This window comes from Thunnus thynnus, chromosome 5 (assembly GCF_963924715.1).
Source record: "Thunnus thynnus chromosome 5, fThuThy2.1, whole genome shotgun sequence".
Lineage (NCBI taxonomy): Eukaryota > Metazoa > Chordata > Actinopteri > Scombriformes > Scombridae > Thunnus > Thunnus thynnus.
In genome coordinates this window covers 29,043,716-29,064,155 of record NC_089521.1, presented here as the reverse complement: position 1 = coordinate 29,064,155, position 20,440 = coordinate 29,043,716, and the positions used below count along the sequence as shown (strand labels likewise).

At 38.3% G+C, this 20,440-nt stretch overlaps 1 protein-coding gene and 1 long non-coding RNA gene across 2 annotated transcripts in view; one reads left to right on the top strand and one right to left on the bottom strand.

The window, feature by feature from the left end:
• mgat4c (mgat4 family member C) overlaps window positions 1–20,440 on the top strand; it is a 108,096-nt gene that overhangs the window by 17,656 nt on the left and 70,000 nt on the right. Inside the window, exon 2 of the mRNA XM_067590607.1 lies at window positions 2,367–2,454. The gene's annotated coding sequence lies outside the window, so the exon portion shown is untranslated. The remainder of the gene's footprint in view (window positions 1–2,366; window positions 2,455–20,440) is intronic.
• LOC137183849 (uncharacterized) lies at window positions 13,236–19,334 on the bottom strand. The gene is made up of 3 exons (XR_010928554.1): window positions 18,179–19,334; window positions 13,768–13,916; window positions 13,236–13,507 (listed from the first exon to the last, which is right to left on the bottom strand). It is a non-coding gene; the product is annotated as an uncharacterized lncRNA (long non-coding RNA).

Genomic DNA, 20,440 nt, shown 5'->3' with positions numbered 1-20,440 from the left:
TAACAGCAGGGATTTGTACTTGTGTTTACGACAACACTGATAATATTTTCTCCCATTTTAGGGTGAACAGGAATTAAGCAGGAGTGTGAAGCGTGCTGTGTTAATGTTTCTCTCTTTATTATGCTAATATCTGGCAGGCTTACAATGTGTTAGCGATGTATGGAATTGTCATATGCATACATACGTATTGTGAGAAGAGAAACATCAACCAAAAAAAAAAAAAAAAAATGACGAGTTCCCTAAAAGAAGTTTTAATCCATTGTTTCACAAACACATTTACAGATATTTTGCTTTTTTATTATGGAAATGAAACAGCACACACAAAAAAAATGACCTTTTCTGAGCTAAATGTTAATTTATACACTGTGTGAAAATGGTTTGGAAGGCAACCGAAATGAAGTTTTTGTCTGATGTTTATGGCTTTTCACACATTTAGTTTACATGTTGGTTACAGTCACAGGGAGTCATTATGCTGAAGTTTAGCCGCTATGATGGCTTTTACTGTCAGCAACAGCGTTACAATAATGGGTTACACAAACATCATAATCACGCCTCCAGGGTTAGCTATTAGGTCTGGTTTATTAATGCAGTCCAGTCTTATTGTTACATTAGTTTGGAGGTTGCAGGACTTAGCTGGGAAACTGTTTTTTTGCCTATTAAAATGATCCCCACTACAATTTAGTGGCATTATTATATGATAATGTACAGCACAAAGCTGCAGTGATTTTATGACCGTCTCAGCAGTGATGAATAAGTGTTGGAAAACATAATGATATAGCGTATGCACTTGGAAATCTTTTTAATATGCACGCTCTGAAAAGCACATTTGGCTTGTCCCAGTCTAAGACTTTTATACCTTTTATTCCGGCTTTGAAAGACTGTTACACAGACGATTTTTCATATTGGTGGAAACATCAAAATGATATAAACTTTTCTTGAGTGAAGAGAAGCCGGCTATATGTTTTTGAGTTTATTCAGCTGAGTTTGAAGAGCGTATAAGACCGAGGATGGCAGAGATTTCTGAAACTAAAGAATTCAGTTTAATCCTTCAGCAGAAATGAAAATGTGTCAAACACAAAACAGAGAAGGAGTTTCTTTTTTCCAGAGGACCACAGATTTATAAATTGTCATAGTTCTCTTTTTTTAATGTTTTCCTGACACACACACACACGATGATTATAATCAGCACAGCTTGAACAATACAATCTCTATTTTATTGATTCCTCTGGATCATAAAAGATATTCAGACTTCTGTAGAACGTTGCTCTTTATACATTTAGCAGTTTGTCTCTGGAGAGCCTTCTGCGCTATGAAGTGAAATGTTTCATTGTGCTTTGAATTCAACATCAGGCATGCATCTGTTCTATGGTTTTAACTCATCGACATCATCGAGCATGATAATTTCTCCCCAGACAGCCTTAAACGAGCCATAATGTCATATGCAGCGAATTGATGGCCTTATGCTTAGTGGGAAATAAATCAATGTGCCATACAGAGTAAGATTTAAAAAATTGCAGCATAAAGCATGACTGCTGGAAGTCACTTTTCTTAAAGGATTTTTTTTGGTATTTTTGGACACATTACAGCCATGCATTTCAAACGGGACATCGCTGTACATTCTTCATGAGTAGCTGATGAAGTGAAGTTACTTTAAAGACAATTTGTTCTCAGCTGAAGGAATCAGATTGACATGTCAGACATTATACATAGCGCTGGGCTTTAATAACCCATATAGGAATATGAAGATAAGAGAAGTGGCCATCAAAGCCTCATTTCAGTACAGTGTTCCACAATCAAGCTCAGTCACGGTGCTGGATTTTATTGTAAAGCATGACTTCTGACATTCAAACATGAAGCTGACTGGGATATGCATCTGGTTCTACAGTCTTTAACCTTTAGGATTCCTGCATGTTAAGCTGCTGTGTGATTAATGAATTTGAGTCATTTCAGATTGAAATGGAAAGCAACATCTAGTCAAATTGAAGCTCAATGTAATGAACTGTGCTCCAAAAACCTACAGTACATGTGAAAAGCTCTCACAAAAACTGTAATAGCTCATTTTGTTCGTTTTAATTGCAATTTGATTGGAATTTGAACACCAGAATTATGAAAATGTAACACAATATGATCTTTTCATTGTGATTCCACTTAATGCCGATAAACAATCTTGAATTGTTGCCCACACAGGACCCTCACAGTGGTTGTTATTATCACCCTGCTTACTGATTGACCAGAAAACACATGGTATTTGTGAAAACACAGATATTTTAATTTACTGAAGTCATTCTGAAACATATGCATCTTTTTTAGATTGAAGTACCTTTCGTCATGTTATGTGACTCAGTGTTTTCTTTTTTGTTTTGCAGCTGACACACTGCAGTGAGCCTGGACATATGAAGCCCATGTTCCTGCAGATCTTAATGGAATGCAGCCAGATAAATTATTAATGTCAAGGTGAGAATAAAGTAAATCAACACACACACACACACACACACACACACACACACACACACACACACACACTCTTTCTCAGCACTGTCTTGTCACTGGTCCAGTACAACTGCAGCTTTTTCCCGTTGGCAGCCAAACTGGAGCTGCTGTGCTCAATGACACCACAACCTTTAAAGGAATAGTTCATGATTTTTGGGAAATACGCTTCCTCACTTTCATACCGAGAATTAGATGAGAAGATAGAAACCATTCTCGTGTCTGTATGCTAAATATGAAGCTACGGCCGGAAGCCGGTTAGCTTAGCTTAGCACAGAGACAGGAAACTTTTAAGTGTTTCTCTCTGGTTGCTGGTTTCAACCAGATTTTCAATTGCAGACCTAAAGACCAGTAGTTCATTTACTTTTAAGGCTGCTACCTCCCTTAAAACAGAAATATATCTCACATTTGTTTATCTTTTAAAGGTTATTTTGATTGTCATCAATGCAAAAATGACAAATAACCTTTTCGTTACTTTGTAGGGTTGTAATTCATTAGCTTCACCCATCGTTCCGGTCCAGTGTTCCAGATGAATTACAGGAACTCCAGAAACACTGCTAAGAACACAAGACATACAGTTATATGGGATGGGGATAAATTATTGTTTAAAACAGAGCCAAAGCAAACCTGAAAGGTCAAAACTAAATGAGATTCAACTTTCTATCAACACATTAACACCTGCGCAGCAACGAGACGTGCCAATATCTGATTTAACATCTCTGGACTAAACAGTGCATATGTTGCAATTATTTCAGGTAACGTCGCTTTTTGCAAACCATAAATGTATTTAATATTCACAGGAAACGCTGTCATGAATGTGGCGTTGAAGTGCCGGCTGTGAGAGAGTTTATTTTGGTAGAAAATGCATCAACACAATGTAATCCCTTGAAGAAATTATGAGTTTTATTAGCATATTTGAATATGAGAGTTCCAAAAAGTGAAATGTTTTTGGCCTCTTGTGAAAGGACAGAACACAGCAGGAAACAACGTTCACAACAAAATGTGCGATTAACAAGAAACTTAAATGAAGGAAGTTTCAGTCAAGTGAAAACAACCAGAATCAAATAACGCAGCTCTGTCCCAGCTTTTCATTCCTCACTGGTAAAGTTTGAATGTCATCCTCTGGATTTTGAAGCTAATGTAAGTAAAGGAATTATTTTAATTAATGGATGTTGTAATGTTATTGGCCAGGAGGCTTTTCCAATGTGCCGGCGTCCAACAGTACCGAGCAGAGAACATAGACTATCTTAATGTAGCCTAAATTTGCATTTTGCTCTCTGCAGAACTTAAGGTAAATTACACCTCCGTGCCTGCCAAATTCTAGTCTGGTGCAGAAATAAATACTTCCTCTGTTCTTGAGCAATGCTGGTTTTTGACACTGTTAAAATAACACGTTAGCTATTCAGAAGCCAGGGTGATAAATTTTAACAAAAAGCTTTTCTTTCTCCACTGATTAGCAGTTTATCCTTCCTTTGTGTTTGAGTCTCAGAGTGTTGGATGCCATTTTGTGGCTTAGTCTGGTTAACAACAGCTTACTCAAAACTCTGAGTGTTTTGAGTGAGCCGAGGTTTAGAAAAAAAAAGCTCATTACCTTGTTGGTGTGTCACTCTTGTATGTCTTCTATTCACACATTTGTTACACATAATTTCCTATTATATGTTAATATAATGTGGTGATGAATCCTTTTTAACTAGGAATACAATATTATCTCTGTATTTTTTAAGCCTTAAATATTCGAAATAGTGTTTAACTCATTTTTAAATTTGAAAGGAAAATACTTTTTAAAACATAAATATGAAACTTCTGTTCCCTCTCAACTCTACTAATATAACATCCACCCCCAAATGAAGTATGTACTTATATCATCATCCCATCTACCAGCTTGTTTCATATAATGAAAATTACTTGTAAGCAAGTGGTGACATGATCCCTCACTGGCCTCCCATCCATGAACACAGCTGGATTAAAAAAATAAAAATCCAGGTGAAAATCAGTTTTAAAAAAATGCCACTAGATAAGCACAAACTCCACCATTTATTGTTTGAGAGGAAATGCATAATCATTTATATTCTCTACACAATTTTCATTTCACTTTCTATTAGCAGAGACATTTCCTGAACTCAAATAAATGTATCTTCTGACATGAAGGAACTTATGACATAAAATTTTGAGGAAAATCTGCATAAAGCAATGTCTTTTCTTTTTAAAAAGTGTGGTTGAAGTGTACGCTACACATTAGGAATTCCACTACGTGTATTGTATTGTAAAAAAAATTAGTAGGTTGTGTTTCAGTAAAACATAATATTCAGTATTTCTTATCAGCTTAGTATTTTTCATGTGCTACTGATTAATTGCTATTTCCTGACTCGTCAAAGAAGTTTTGTTTGCAGCGCCTGAAATTTCAAACCTTGTGCCGTTGTTGACTGGCGGAATAAAAAGGAGTGGATGATTTCCTTGCATGTGTATCAACTCTGCTGGTTGCACATGCACGGTCTCACTGCAGCATCGGCTACCGCAGATGTATTTCCTATCCTTTTGGCTTCCCGTTGCCTTTGTATCCTACACGGGATAGCGTGAGCAGGTAGAGACAGAGCAGCAGAATGAATGGGCGGCGGAGGCAGCAGCGAGGTGGACCAGAGAGATTAGCTGGGAAATTGACACTGACAAATCTCATACATTAAGGCTTCCTGGGAGGCAGCTATCGGTAGAAGAGGCGGCAGGTACCATATCCCATAAATGGCTCTGGGTTTCTTTAATACTCTGCTTGCAGCACGTTGCAGAGCTGAACCACTGTTGTCTTCAGCACAATAGATAAGAAAGCCAGGTGTGCTCGGAGACATTTCATTTGACTAATGTGTTTACAGCTAGAATAATGAATAGAGTGAGGAAGATGAGAGTAATTAATTTGAGCTGTTCTTGCTAAATAACAAAGCAAATACGGGCAAAACTGTTTCATTTCCCCTTGGAACTGGAGCCCCCACCCCCTTTCTCGCCTGCTTTAATGAGATAAAGCCAGCCTTCTTTGATAAGGAGTCCTAGTTACTGTTGTTAGTAGCCTAGTAGCCTTTTGATCTGTTCTGAGGGTGTTTGCTCACATTTTCTTTATAAGATGAAGGACAAAGCCTGCATAAAGCATTTACATACATTTTCCATCATTTTAGGGTCCACCGAGCCTAAAAATATGAACAACCAGAAATTTATATTTCTCTTCACACAAATGACAATTTAAACAAACCAATTTTACCTTCTTCAGGTATCATATTATGCAAAGCAATAAGAAGGCGAAAGTTAAGGATGAATATAGCCTTTTCTTTGGAAACCTTTTAAAAATTGCAGACATGCTGCATGTTTGTTTGCGTGCCTGAGTAAGGAGTCTAATTACCAAACGAAAACCAGTTTCTTGGCCTTTGCAGCCTCGCTAGTTGATGTTTGCAGAGTGTTATTCTCAGTGACTTAACCCCGCTCAAGAGGTTCATGGTGTGTTCCTTCTATCTCTATTTATTTTGGACAGTGAAGTTGTTTTCCTGGGAAAAAAAAAGACCGGTGCCCTTGCTGTTGCCTAGCAACAAAGTGAGTCCATGGGACTTGCAAAATCTCTTTCCGACTACCTTGAAACTTGTCCTATTTAGACGTGCGGAGAAAGTTTATTTGAGTATCCATCATTGTTCATGAATAATGAAGTGCCAATTACAATGATGGAGACATAAAGTTGATAACTGAGCTGAAGGTTGAGTTGCATGAAGCACATAGTGGTTGAAGAAGGCATGCCTTTGTGTGTTTATTGACTTTCTAGTGAAAACTCTAGTAAAATATGTTTTCGTTAAAACTAGATGTAAGAGTATGTGTGTTTCCCGCTTTATTTGTTATATTCAAAATAGGCTAAATTCAAATCACTCTTGCGTTATTACAAAAAATGTAAAGGTCTTTGCTTTAAAGCACCCATAACAGTTGTAAAATTATTATACAGAAGCATCGTGGCAGCAGAAGCTTTACAGAGACCATTTTTCACTCAATGTTGAATTCATCATACTTTTTTATTTTGGTGGTTCATCAAGGAGACAAGCTGTTAAATATTCATGGCTGCGTTGTGTTCTTAAAATAAGGCTCATTAGCACTCCCAGTCTCTTTTCAAGTTCCGCCTTTCTCTTGTCACTCCCAAAAGAGCAACACAAACATGTTATTCATCTCTCACAATCTCAGCGCTCAAAGTGGGTTAGAGTATAACACTGAAGGATGCCTTTATTTTGAAGTCAGATCAGCACTAATACTATTAGAATTTAATTCCTGTTCAAGTACCCATAAGAGTATTGATTGAATCATTTTAAGTGTTCTAAAACATGTTGGCGCTGTAATAACAGAAATTATTTCTTAAAACAATGGCAACATGTGCTTCTAAGAGGATTACAGATATTGTGTTTTCTCCCCAAAAAGTAAGAAAGTAAAATGAAATATCTGCACAGTGTCATGTGTTATATGCACATTAACCATTAGGCTACCAGATTGCCCCCTTCAAATCTATTTTTTTTCCATCTTATGCACATAATACAGCGATTGTGTGTATTGAGCTGAGAGTGCAGCCAAAACACAGCTGATGACAGTCGTACTGTGTCACGACTCACCCTGTGTGGACACTAACAGAGAACTGAAGCTGCTGCTGTGGCTGCTGCTGCTAGTTGTTAGTGTTGTAACTGACTGGCAACTTCAGAGTATATTCTGCTTCTCACCTAATGGATGCTAGAAAGGGCTATTATTTTCCCTGCACAGTAAATGTGGTATGGAAAAAAAATCTATATATATCTATATATATTTTTCTTGATATTTAACTCACTAAACTGGTTTTCTTCATGCTCATCTGTCATTATTTGTTACAATATGTCGCTGTGGAAGAGTTCTGAAATTTTGGACCCTTCAATACAATTGCTTTAGACAGTAGGAACTACTTTAGGGATGCAACAAACAATTGTTTTCATTATTGATTAATTTGTCAGTTCTTTTTTAGATTAACTGAAAACAGTGAAAATGCCTCTCACAAGTTTCAGAGCCAAAAGTGACTGATCAATAGTCCCAACTGCAAAGATATTCAATTTACAGTGATTATAAAAACAGAAAACACAACATCTGACATTTGAGAATATTGATCAAAAGATTATGCATTTTTGTTTAGTAAATATATTAATGGTTGATTTACCATCAAAATTTTTATTGATCAATTTTAAATAATTAATTAATCAAGTAATCATTTAAGCTCTGGTTGCAACCGGTTGTGGCTTGTCAGCATGAATCTCATATGGAAACAAAGGTGTCCTAGTGTCAACCATACCCAGGTAGCTGGACTCATAGGTATGCTTCATTGTATTGCAGATAGAAATTGATTCGGTGTGAATAACAGCTTTGAGTGTTCAAGGTAAAAAACCACAGACAGTTTATGCATTTAATGTAATGGAAGTCTGTTGTAGAATAAATGCATAGAGAGCCACTTCAGATGAAGTCTTCAGTAAATTTTATTACAGAGCTTTATATCATAGATATTGTAGATGTGAATTTACAATAGAGTTGTTTATTTTTTGCATGACTTTGACATCCATGATTAGTAGTGTGATGCAAATTTGGAGTACTTTATTGAAAATGAAAGTCTTTAATTTAAGGAAGTGGCTATTGGTACGGATTGCTCCACGTCAATAGTCCGCTTATTGTTGGTACAGAGTTATTACACATAGGTATTGATTGTGCAAGATCAAGTGATCAGATTCAAATTGTTTCAAATTGGAGGAACATTTTTGCTTGCAGGTGATACACCAATCCTTGCCATGATTTGGGTTAAAATGGTTAGGTTTCGGCATGAAAACCACTTGGTTAGGGTTAGGGAAGGTCATGGTTTAGGTTGTCCCAATGTCCCATTTAATGACACTAAAATGCCCAACTTGACAGTGAAAAATGTCCAGTTAGGGGTCTACAAGAGGTGCAGCAATAAATTCTGGAAACCCATTCAATACCAATAGAACAAACTACTATTGGCATAGAAAACCAGTCCGGACCAACAGCCTGTGGCAGAGCTTTCCGAAAGCACCGGCTGCTGGCCAAACAGCCGACTACTCCTTTAAGTCCAGCCAGCTACACTATTATATTCATTTTTGATTCTAATATAATTGTTTTAATTAGCAAGTTGCGATTTACTATGCATGTATATTTACGACCACTAGCCTCTGCTTCAAAACAATGCAAGCATGATGATAGACAAACATGCCTGTATGATTGTATCAGTCCCGCCCCCGCGTGCTCTATATGAATGTGTGTGTGCTCTCTGCTGAGAGGTTGTGTCCTGCCGAGTAGAGAGTGGAGAGTCATCTTCTTTATTCAACAAATATTAGCAAAATAATTGATGACAAAACACATTAAGAATTGCATTGACTGCACAGACAGAGGACATCCTCATTAGACAGGCTACTTCGGAAAACGCTGGTGGCAGCAACTTGGCGACTTGTGCAGTATAAAATTCTAGTGAAAGCAATGTGTTTTTCTCTTCACACTCAGGATAATAGTGAGGATGAATATGAAGATGAAGATGACTAGAAGTTGAATTGATTCACATGTAGATTAGTAGAAACAGTAGATTTACATTATTTGAGTCAAGTGAGTCATATATTTTGTTATTTTAGAGTTATTTTTGGCATAGGTTTATTTTATAAATAATTTAATTTAAAACCAATACATAGGCTAGATAAGACATGGGATTAAAACATGTTCATCCTTTAAAATAACCTTTTATTTTTGTTGAAGAGTACATTTATGTTTCTAGTAAAACAATACATTAACTATCATTGTGACATGTCTTGGTAAACTCTGCAGTGAAGGTGTCAATAAATAAATAATAAATATGGTCTAATGATTATTTATTACAAAAGTTCTGATAAGTCAGGAATAGGCATGGTTTTAAATATTAATAGCTATTTACAGACTGTGTGGGCTAAAACGCACAAGAAGCCTAATTCTCAAACTCATTTTAAAATATGCAGATAATAAGATCGGCGTATGTGATGGAATAGTGGCATTAGAATGTGCCAGAAGCCACCAAATTTGGGCTTTTATGGCCAAATTTTTTCTCCAGAGTGGCATGCCCCCAGACCCATCTAATTGGCTACTGTCCCCACTGGCTGGTTACTCCATGTCCTTGTGGAAAGCCCTGCTATGGACTACTGGCATTGAATTCTGTTCCGTATCAATAGTCGGTAAATTATTGCATATCCAGTTCTGTAGCCGGTGCCGTAATTTAAAAAAGCCCCTTAAATTAATAAGTGGATAATGACTATCCATTACTGTGTAAATGTTTTACTAATCCATCTGTTGCATTCTGTGCAAATTATACAGTTTTGTTTCATTATGAGCAGCTTCATCATTTTAAAAACAGACGCACGCACACGCACACATGCATGCACGCACACGTGATTTTAATAGTCGTTTCAGCAGAAGGAAGTTTCACCTCACTTACAGGCTTGGTCCACCCATAGGCAACCTATTAACATCCACTTTATCAGAGCTTTCATATTTCATGACCTAGTTCATCAAACTTTAATGCAGTCCTTCCACACGTTTGTGTTTTTAGTGCAAAGTCATGTCTGAATTGAAAGCTTTACATACAAGTCTCCTGCTAGAATCTTTATCACTGCTCAAAAAAGGAAATTATAGACATATTCTTGAGAACCAGGTTATTTATTACTCTCTGCATACACGCTTTCCTATAGCTATCGAGAAGCTCTTGGATGGCTCGCAGCTCGTGAAAAGACATCATTAGTGGTGCAAAATGATTTCACAGAGCCAAAAACCTGCTGAAAGCAGATGATGGGCCAAACGCCAGTGGTTTCGCTCTCTCTGCGGACATGGCATTCAGGCTGCTGTGCAACACTAAAGTGTGTCTGGGGTAATGTGCTGCCCTCAGATTGCTGGAGTCCCACTGAGCCTGTGGGACGCACGATTAGCCTGTGCCCAGACCTGATATGCAGTGACCAGAGCCAAGCACTGATAGATGAATAGGAAGAAGAGAAGGGGAGGAGATTGGAAGGGGAAAGTATAGGCACAATACAGAGTTTTTATCCATAACGTGCAGGGAACAGTGTTAGTGTCTGGTGGTTTTTATACAGCATGTAGTTGCCATCAAATTATTGGAATCCAAATGTTTTTCCAATGACCTATGACGGTATGGTTTTTCATAAAAATTCATCCCAATCCCTGAGAGAGCTCCAATGTGAATGAAAACGACTTGGAAAAAAAAATCCAAATGGGCTGAATGTTGCAATCATTCTGAAAAACCAAAATGGCAGCAGTGATGCACAAAGTGTTTGCAGCATTACTGAGTATAACACTGGTGATTTCAATTCGACCTGAGGTCAGTGTGCCACATTTTGGATGGGTTTTCTCTGGTAACATAGCAAGAATAAATACTACTTGCCTAAAAGCTAAGCCTGTAAGCTACTGCTTTTGAATTGTGCTGCCTGCATTCTGATTGCATTCTTATGCAAGATATTTTTTTAGTTTAAAGCCTTCAGCAAAATAGAAATAGCTTAGTTGGGGTTAAAGGTTGACAAGCATGCTGTTCCAATATATAATCAATAGTACTGTAGAGATGTAGGCTATGCCCCATGTTCACAAATACTAGGAAATACTAGTTAAACTAGGCCAAAGTCAGAAACTAGGCAGAAATTTAGTGGTATCAGGATGAACTGAATATTCTCTGTTTTCAGTTTTTCAAGCAGGAAGAAATGTGTGCATTTTGGTAGCATAACTCTCTCTCTCCATCTGCAAAGACCACAGAAGTCTCTCCTGTCCTAAAGGCATCATATTTTAACAGACTGACAGTCAGTGCAATATATAAACATAAAATATAGTAGTGATCATTGTCATCCCTGCATTTTAATGTGTGGTCAATGTATGTTGTAAATTTTAATTGTTATGTACAGTCTAACACAAAATCAAAAGGTAGCAATAATGGAGCAAAACCTCTCTTAACTACCATGACTACCATTTCAATAATATATTCTCTCTTAGGTTGCAGCTATTTTCATTGTCAGTTTATCTACAGATTTTTCATTTTGCTTATTAAAAACATCAGAAAGCAAAAAGCAATATATCCATCACAAGTTCCCAAAGGCCAATGATATAAAAACAGAGGAAAAGTAGGAGAAGCTGGAATCAGCAATTGTGTGGGATTTTGCCTTAATAAATTCCTTTTAATGACTATTAACTAATTATCAACAGTAATGACTAGTTTCCTGGTGATCAAATAGTCAACTAATCAACTTATTGTTTAAACACTGAGTTGTCTATACATGATAACTGCTTTTAAGATTGTTATCGGTACTTTACTTAGTGACATTATGAATGTTTCCTATGTGTAATCCAGCAATTGTCACTTTAGGTGCTTTGGTATAACTGGCTTATCTTTGTTGTGCTACAGCCCCATATAAAGGGCAGTCGATGTTGGTTGGCACTGGAAAATTTTAACAGCATTTTGAAGAAAGCTGCACTGTAGGCAGGAGTCCAGGCAAGAAAAGTAACACTTAAATGTTAATGAAAAACAGGCAAAACACAAACCCCATGAGGATAAACAAAAAAACAACTTCCTCAAAGCTTAGAAGCAAGCTGCCACCTTCACTTCTACCACACTAAACAAGTGATAAGTGCATTTTACCTTCTCAGCTTTACCTGACTGGAAACTACCATCTGCTCAGGTAACCACAAGGTGAGTTTGACCAAAGCAAAGAGTACAGAAGACACTGTTACAGCCGACAATCACATTGTATCTATGGACACACATGTACACCCATGTGGGCACCAATTTTAACAAAATGTCCTTTGCAGAACAGTTTTACCCTTCCTCCCACAACTTGACTGTACCCAGTTACTCACTGCTTAATCATGCACACTTGTTTTCACTATCACTAATTGAGCAGATAAATTGCACCAACATTACCACATGAGCAACAAAACAACTCATACATCACCTTTTGCAGTTCATATCCTTGTGCATTAACAATAAAACTACACAATTTAATCAAACTCATGTTCTGGTATTTATGTAACCTGACTGAAGATTAACTGACACGTTCACTTTAAATATTAGACATAATTTAATGATTTAAAATAGAAAAAAAATGCTTCTGTCTTGAATAGTTTGCGTAGGGTGTTGTACATAAGCTGAACCGTTTTGTTGTATGGCAGCAAATATTAATTAATTCTAATAGTTCTAATCCCTGTAGTAATTAGGTAAATAGTAAATATGTGGGTTTAATAAGGTAAGGTGAAGGTGTTGGTCATATTTACAGTAAGCTCAGTATCCTATTTTTTTGCACAATTTCTCATCAGCTTTGACGACAGTCAGCTCCCGTGTAGACATGACCCTCTTAACACTACAATCTTGACTTAATTCCCTGCCATATTTCTCACTGTCACTCTGCAGCTTGTGGTATGTTTGTGTTATCATCACAACATCCCTCTGTAGGCTTTATCCATAAATATCATTTACGGGCTGTATACACAATGAAGCAGACAGGACACACAAAAAAAGTTCCCATTGGGAACAGACGAGAATAGCAGTTAAATGATCTGGCCTCCTCCAGGACATGGCGGCATTCAATCACAGAAGACAGTTCAGCCCCGAGGAATACAGACAAACATATCACATTATTGAGAGGAATAAGGTGAAATACATCGGGCTTCACAAACAAGGTTTACACCCGCTCCCGTGGTACCCTCACACTCCCATCATCACCCATTAATTATCAATGTGGACTCATAACATGGTTGATTACTGCCTTAAATTGTCTCTGCAGCCATGGATCGACAGCCATTTTCACAGGGAAATTATGAACTCAATGAAAAGTGTGACAATCATGATGATTGATGATGTTTATTTTATTGGAGTCTGTTCATCTGTAATGGGCATGGGGAGGTCCTTGGAGAGCGCCATCAGTGTGATGGCTGCAGTGTACACATCTCTTGACTCACAGGTCCCTAAAGTGCTCACGGACTGTAGAATTTTTGAAACGGAAGAAAAGGTCAGTATAATAAAAAGACATTAAATCTTGGAATGGAGTCCCTGAAACAGATGTTGTTTTGCCTCCATTTTGTGCAGTGGACCGTTTAAACATAATATTTATGTCGTATGGAAACTAAAACATGCCATTATTGGTTGTACTTCCAAGGGTAGAAAGACATTGGTAAAACTAGGTATACCATGTCTTTTACAGCAATGACATTTCAAAATAAAATTCTCTTAAGTGACCCAACCATTCTATTCGATGAGTAGGAATTCTGCTCCGGCAGGTCTTTCCGTGCTACTGACCACCACCTTCTGAGTGCCTCCTCATGGCTCATTGCCCTGTGGTGGTCCACAGTGGGGTGACTGGAGCGCCACTTTTCCTCATCCCCATATCCACCTGTGGGGTGATTGAAACAAGAGTGAGCTCTTGTCAGGGCCTCAGCCACCATGTAATTGAATTGTACCTTGTTTCACAGAGTGCAACAAAGCATAGCACTGGATAGAGGGTAAATATACTCAGCACTTAGAGACAAACCTGGGCCATGACTGCTCAACAACAAACAGAGGCGCAGGGTATTACTGGGTATCATTTACAGACAGAGTGTTGCCATCAAAGTAAAATACTAGAGCTGCTGTCTGGGACAGGGCGGAGGCCTTTCACTGTGTTTCAGCGAGTCCATGTGGATTTCTTTGCGAGTTCTTTTACTGCCATATGCATTCAACTGTTAAAATGGATTTACAGCGTCCTTTAGAATACTTAGCCTTTATTGTTGATGTTGTACCAAGGCCACTTAGAATTCTTGATGCTGGTTGGCTGGCAGGGGTCCATTAATTTCTTGTAATATAAAACTTGACATCTCTGACACTGCTGTTTGTTTGCCATTATTTTTTCAAGGTTGCAAGAGTGTGAAAGAACATACGCTTTATCAGGTAGAAATAAAAAATAAAAAAATAGAATTTAAAAGAACTGTACAAAATCCACAATTGTTCCGACTTCTATAATTTAGTAGTAGTACAGTAGTTTAATCCTTAAAAAGAAAAAAAAAAACTCTTACGGACTGAAAGTATATTTTTTCCTCCCACATTTTTCTGTTCTTTATATTATTGGAAGCACTTTCTGAACAGTGCTCTTCGCATGAGGACCTTGCTTACGACAGCAGGAAATGCAACAGTTTTGGAGATTATCAGGACATATATCAGACCCCATGCAGTTGTGTACAGAAAATAATGACTATCTTCTCCAGAGAAAGTTTTGGTATAAAATAGTATTCAAACAAGCTTGGTTTAGCAAAGTAGCAAAAGAACTCTGCCAAACATTCCCATAAAAAAAGTACATTTTTGATTGTTTTTTCTTATGCAAATCCTCTAGATTTTACTTGTTTTCATCTACAACTTTTATCCACTACAGTTATTTTAACGATAGGGTGAATTGATCACCTGATACAGCTTCTTATTTTTAGCCAGGTGGCTAAGTTTGCAGCCTGGATCCCCACATAAACTACATTCAGTATGGCGCTGTGTGGCTCCTGTGAACTTACAATCTCTAAGCTGATATTGGACATTACTCGCTTGGGGAGAAGGATAAGTTGATCCTGGGGTTTTCCACTGTTGCAGCAACCCAGTCGAAACATCTCTCCATCCTGGGCTCAGCTAGCAGTGACGCTCCGGTAGAGTCCCACCCACCTCACTCTCTGGTCTGTGGGAATAACGATACAACTCTTCTGTGGTCCGGCTCAATAGCAGCTGGTGATGACCTTGCCTCTGCATGCTCACACCTGAGGGAAGACATTGGGCCGAGCCTCGGAGTGAAACCGAAATTTCAATCCTGCTCCACTCCATCCGTGCCTGAGCCTTGGAACTGGGTGAAGGGCAGAAGGTCCTGTGGCTCTTTTGCTACTCGACCCTGCACTTCCGAAGTCTTGCAATTTGAAAACAAGTTCTAAGGTTTGGAAAACTTGGGTTGTCCAAATGGATGCTCTTCCTTTGGATCAGATGCCATTCTAGAAATGGCCTGCCCGTCTCCAGCAGCAGCTGAGAGGGTTTCCCCATCAGTGGTATCCACCAAACCTGAGGCTATGGTTAACTCCAAGTCCACAACTAGTGTCCGCTCTTCCCAAAGGAAACCCGGACAGTTCCTAACCCCTACAGAACCCTTCGCTGGACCCGTACAGGAGCTTGCCCCTAAGTCATCTGAACTGGACAGACCTCCAAGCACCACTCCTTGGGGATGCCGTCCCCTTGCTGCTCTGGTGGTCGGATCATCCAATGTTTGTCATGTATCACTCCCTAAAGAAAAAACTCTCTGCTTCCCAGGAGTACAAGACATCACTGATGCTGTTCCAAAATGTATTCAAGGTCACCCCTCCATCTCTACAGTCTTCACATACATTGAATTAAAGTACATAAAATTACAACAGTCTGAGAAACTCAAAGATGACATCCTTCTTCTTATGGATGTGCTACTAGCGACAGGTAAACAATACGTCATCTCTGGCCCTTTCTCCTCCACATGCTTTGTTAAGTTCAGCCACTTATGCCAGCTCCATATCTGGCCAAAAGCTTAATGCAATACCAAAAACGTTATTTATGTGGACAGTTTTACTTCCTCTCATAATAAATCTGAGCTTTTTAAATCTGACCACCTTCACCCAAATTACAGGGGGTCTTCTCTGCTATCTATGAACATTGATCTTGCTGTACAATCTCTCAAGTGGGAGCCAGCCACCTCCACGCCTAATAATTCTGTGTCTCATTCCCATACTTTCTGATTGATATCAATTAAGTCCAAGCCTCCCAGTTTGGCAGGTTTTGGTACCTGCTCAGGACTTCACCCTCCAGTTCAGGCTGTCACTTATATCTGATTTGATCCCTTTAATCATTCCCAAGGTTGAACAATATATTACTCCTTCGATCATTCCTATTCAAATCATTGTTAGGTACCCTATTCATTATTCAAATCATACTGTTACTGCCTATAATATAATTACAATCCCCCTCCAGCCTTCTATCGCTACTTCAGATCCCACTCCAAACACTCTATTTAACCCACTTACCTTTAAGAACAGAAACGGCCTAGGGATAATTCATTTAAATATTAGAAGTTTACTTCAAAAGTTAGATCATGTAAATATATTAGTTCTGCAGACTGATCCTGATATCTTGGTGCTAAGTTGAAACTTGGCTAAAAAAAGAGTGTCAGTGACTTGGATGTAGCTCTAAAGGATTACAACTTATGTAGAACAGACACAATTGGAAGGGGAGGTGGGCTGGTTATATATGTTAAATCAGGTTTCTCTGTAACAATTCTAAATTCTGTCATCACACCAAAAGGTTTTGAATTTCTTGCACTGAAGGTTCAGTTAGGAAGCAGATGGGGGTCTATAGACCCCCAACTTATGCAAGTTCCATTGACAAAATAGCAGATCTATTCTCTCAGTATTCAGATGTTGAATTACTTGTTGTGGGTGACTTTGATCTGAATTGACTGAATAATAAATCTGATTATCTCAAGGAGGTTAGTAGTAGCCTCAACTTATCCCAGCTGATTACAGAACCCACTAAGCCAAATTTGAAAGATTACTCTAGGTCTACCCTAATTGATTTAATCTTTTCCAATAGGACTGACAAAATTATTGCCGGTGGTGTCTTTGAGCTAGGAATTAGTGATAATTGCCCTATAGCAAGTATTAGAAATACTTGGTTAAAGAAGACCAAATCTCACAGTTACAAAGCGAAATCTAAGACATTTTATTGACCAAGCCTTTTTAATTGATGTTTCCCAACATACACCATACATCTGAAATTCCCAGATGTTGAAATGGTGCTGGATTTTTTTCTCAAACACCCTTCTTTCAGTCATTCAAGAAAATGCACCTTTGAAAAAACTTAGAATAAAAGATAGATTAACCCCATGGTTTTCGCCTGAATTATCAGCACTCTTTAAAGAAAGGAATTAGGAGTCTGGTCACTTGCTAGACACTCTGGGGATCCATCCAATTGATCATCATTTAGACAAATAAATGCACACCATCTGTGAGAAACACCAAATCTAATTATTATTTAGACTTAATTACTAGCTCCTATTCCAACCTTGCAAAATTTTGGAAAACAGTGAACTCAAACAAAAGTTTCTTCTTTCGAAAAAATTTATTGACACTCATTTCAGACACATTTCATAAAAGCTTCACATATTAAAGACATACAAGTTACCTTGAAAATACAACAGTGTTTAAAACAATAAAAACAGATGCTACACTTGATCTCAGCCAAAAGGCCCTATTAAAAGAGATACTGCACACTTAAATGTTTTTTGAGCTGTAAACTAAATTATATGACTGTACTGTGATGAAACACATCAATGCTGATGTTAATATTGACATTGACACCAAATTTATAAAAATCAGCATTTCATGGGTTAAAAATGGCTCAACTTGTCATCTGCTGTTAAAAATCAGCCTTGAAAAGGTGGGACCACTGCTGACGTAGAATCGACCGTTTGGGAGTTCTCCACATCATGAAATGTATATAAATGGTAGGATGGTAACACCCACCTCCCCCCAACTTTCAGTGTGAGAGTCTGTGAAACCACACAGCCTACCCATGCTCATTTTCAAATATATGCTGATCGAGACAGGAGCAGCAGCTAACAGCATCACTCACCTGCTGGAGGAAATCTCTCCATCTGTGGCTGTCCACCGGAGGAAATGCTGTTGGCAGCCACAAAAACAACAGAAATCCTCTTTGCATTTTGTAGCTCTTTAAGTCTCCAGCTGTCTGTTCCTTCAGTTATCAGCTGGTAAAATTTTGTCCCAGAGCAGTAGTAGACTGCAGCTCTGCAGCGGACAGGTTCAGTTACAGTGGAGCTCAGGTTACACCAAAACAAGATTTTACCAGCTGATAATTGCAGGAACAGACAATTAAAGTTAAAGAGCTACAGAACAAAACGCAAAGAGGATTTCTGTTGTTTTTGTGGCTGCCAGGGGTGTTTCCTCCCACTGACAGTCACAGAGATTTCCTCCATGAGGTCAGTGTTGTTGTTAGCTCTTGAAGCTAAAACTATCTTCATGTGAAAATGAACCAAGTTAAACACAGACAGGTTTATTTAAAAATGACTTCTGGCTCATTCAATTGTTGTCGCACTGTTTGTCTTCCTTATTATTATTATTATTCTCTGGCCAGGGGTGTCAGGAATGGGGAAGCAGGAGTGGACCCAAATGCAGAGGCCGGAATGCAGATTTGACAAAAATCTCCTTTAATCTTGCAATGGTCAAGAACAGAACAAGGCAAACAGAGCCGAACAGAACTATCTAGGACTTAAATAGTAACTGAACTAACAAAAAGATGAGGTGCAGGTGGGGAGATGGGTGGAGAACTCAGGAGAAGGGAGTGAACAGACGGAGCCGATTGGCTGGGGAAACACTGGGAGCAGGGCAGGGCTGATGAGGCTAACACAGGGCAGGTGTGGGGAAAACAGAGCAGGGCAGTACTAACGAGGGTGATGCAGGGCAGGTGAGGGGGGGAGCACACGAACACAGGAGGAGGAAACACAGGGAAACCAGGAAACCAAAAAACACAATACTCTAAGCTACCGGAAACCCAAAAGAACACAAAAAGTCCAAAAATAACCAGGCAGGATGTGACAAGGGGATGTTATTGAGGAACTCCTGCCCTCTTGCCTCACACATCCACGCCCCCCAAGCCATTGATACCAGGAGTTCAACTGGAGAGGATGAATTGGATCCTTTTTTTCTGTCTGCTGCATTTATCACAGAGCAATTAACTCATATATTTAATCTTTCTATCACAACAGGCATATTTCAGGTTCAATTTTGGGTCCTGTCCTCTTCACCATTTATGTTAATGATAGTGTCTCTTCATTGAGTGGCTGTCAAGTCCATCTTTATGCTGATGACACTATTTTGTATTGTATTGCTGATTCTGTACAGCTAGCCATTGAGAACCTGCAACTTCCCTTTAATGCTCTACAAGATGCTCTTATTTATCTTAAACTGGTATTTAATGCAAATAAAACAAAATTCATGCTGTTTACTAATTACTGATTATAATAGTATGCAAATATCCACTGCAGATGGATCTAACATTGGCATCTGGCTTGATGAGAAATTTACATTTAAATACCATGTAGACAATCTTGTCAGCAAGCTGTGTCAAAAAAAATTGGCTTCTTTTACAGAAACAGGACCAGCTTCCATATGATTAGTAGAAAGAGGATTGTTTAAGCACTTTTCCTATCAGTTTTGGATTATGGGGATGTAATTTATAGAAATGCTTCCACTCTTAAACCCCTAGACATGGTTTATCATTCTGCCCTCAGATTTGTTACTGGTGATAGATTCGGTACTCACCATTGTAGTCCACCATAGTCCTGCATGATAAGGTGGGTTGGTCGTCTCTGGCAGAGACGCATACTAAACATCAGCTATTAGTTTATTTGTTGGAAAACTACCACCATCGCAATGATGCTGGATTAGAACTTTTGACCCTGTCTAACTTGCTCAAACAACTGGCTTATGCTTAAGGTCCCCTGAGCAAGGTCTGAATTTGGAAAATCAGCCTTTTATTTTAGTGCCCCAAATTCTTGGAATGATCTTCAACACATGCTAAAAATACTCTACTAACCTATGGACAATTTAAAAGCATGCTCACAAACCTCCTTGCTTCAATGTGCAACTGATTCTTCTTTATTCTCATCTGCATTTTGCCCTATTTATTTCGTTTTACTTGTCTGTAACTCAACATCATTATGAATGAGGGCAACCTCAATGGTCCTTCAAATTTAAATAAAGATTTTAAATTAAACAAAATGAAATGATCCATTAATTTAATCTTTTCTTACCCTAACCTTGTGGTAGTTGCCTGAACTGAAAAATAATCTGCTAGTGTGTCTTTGTTCTACCAATG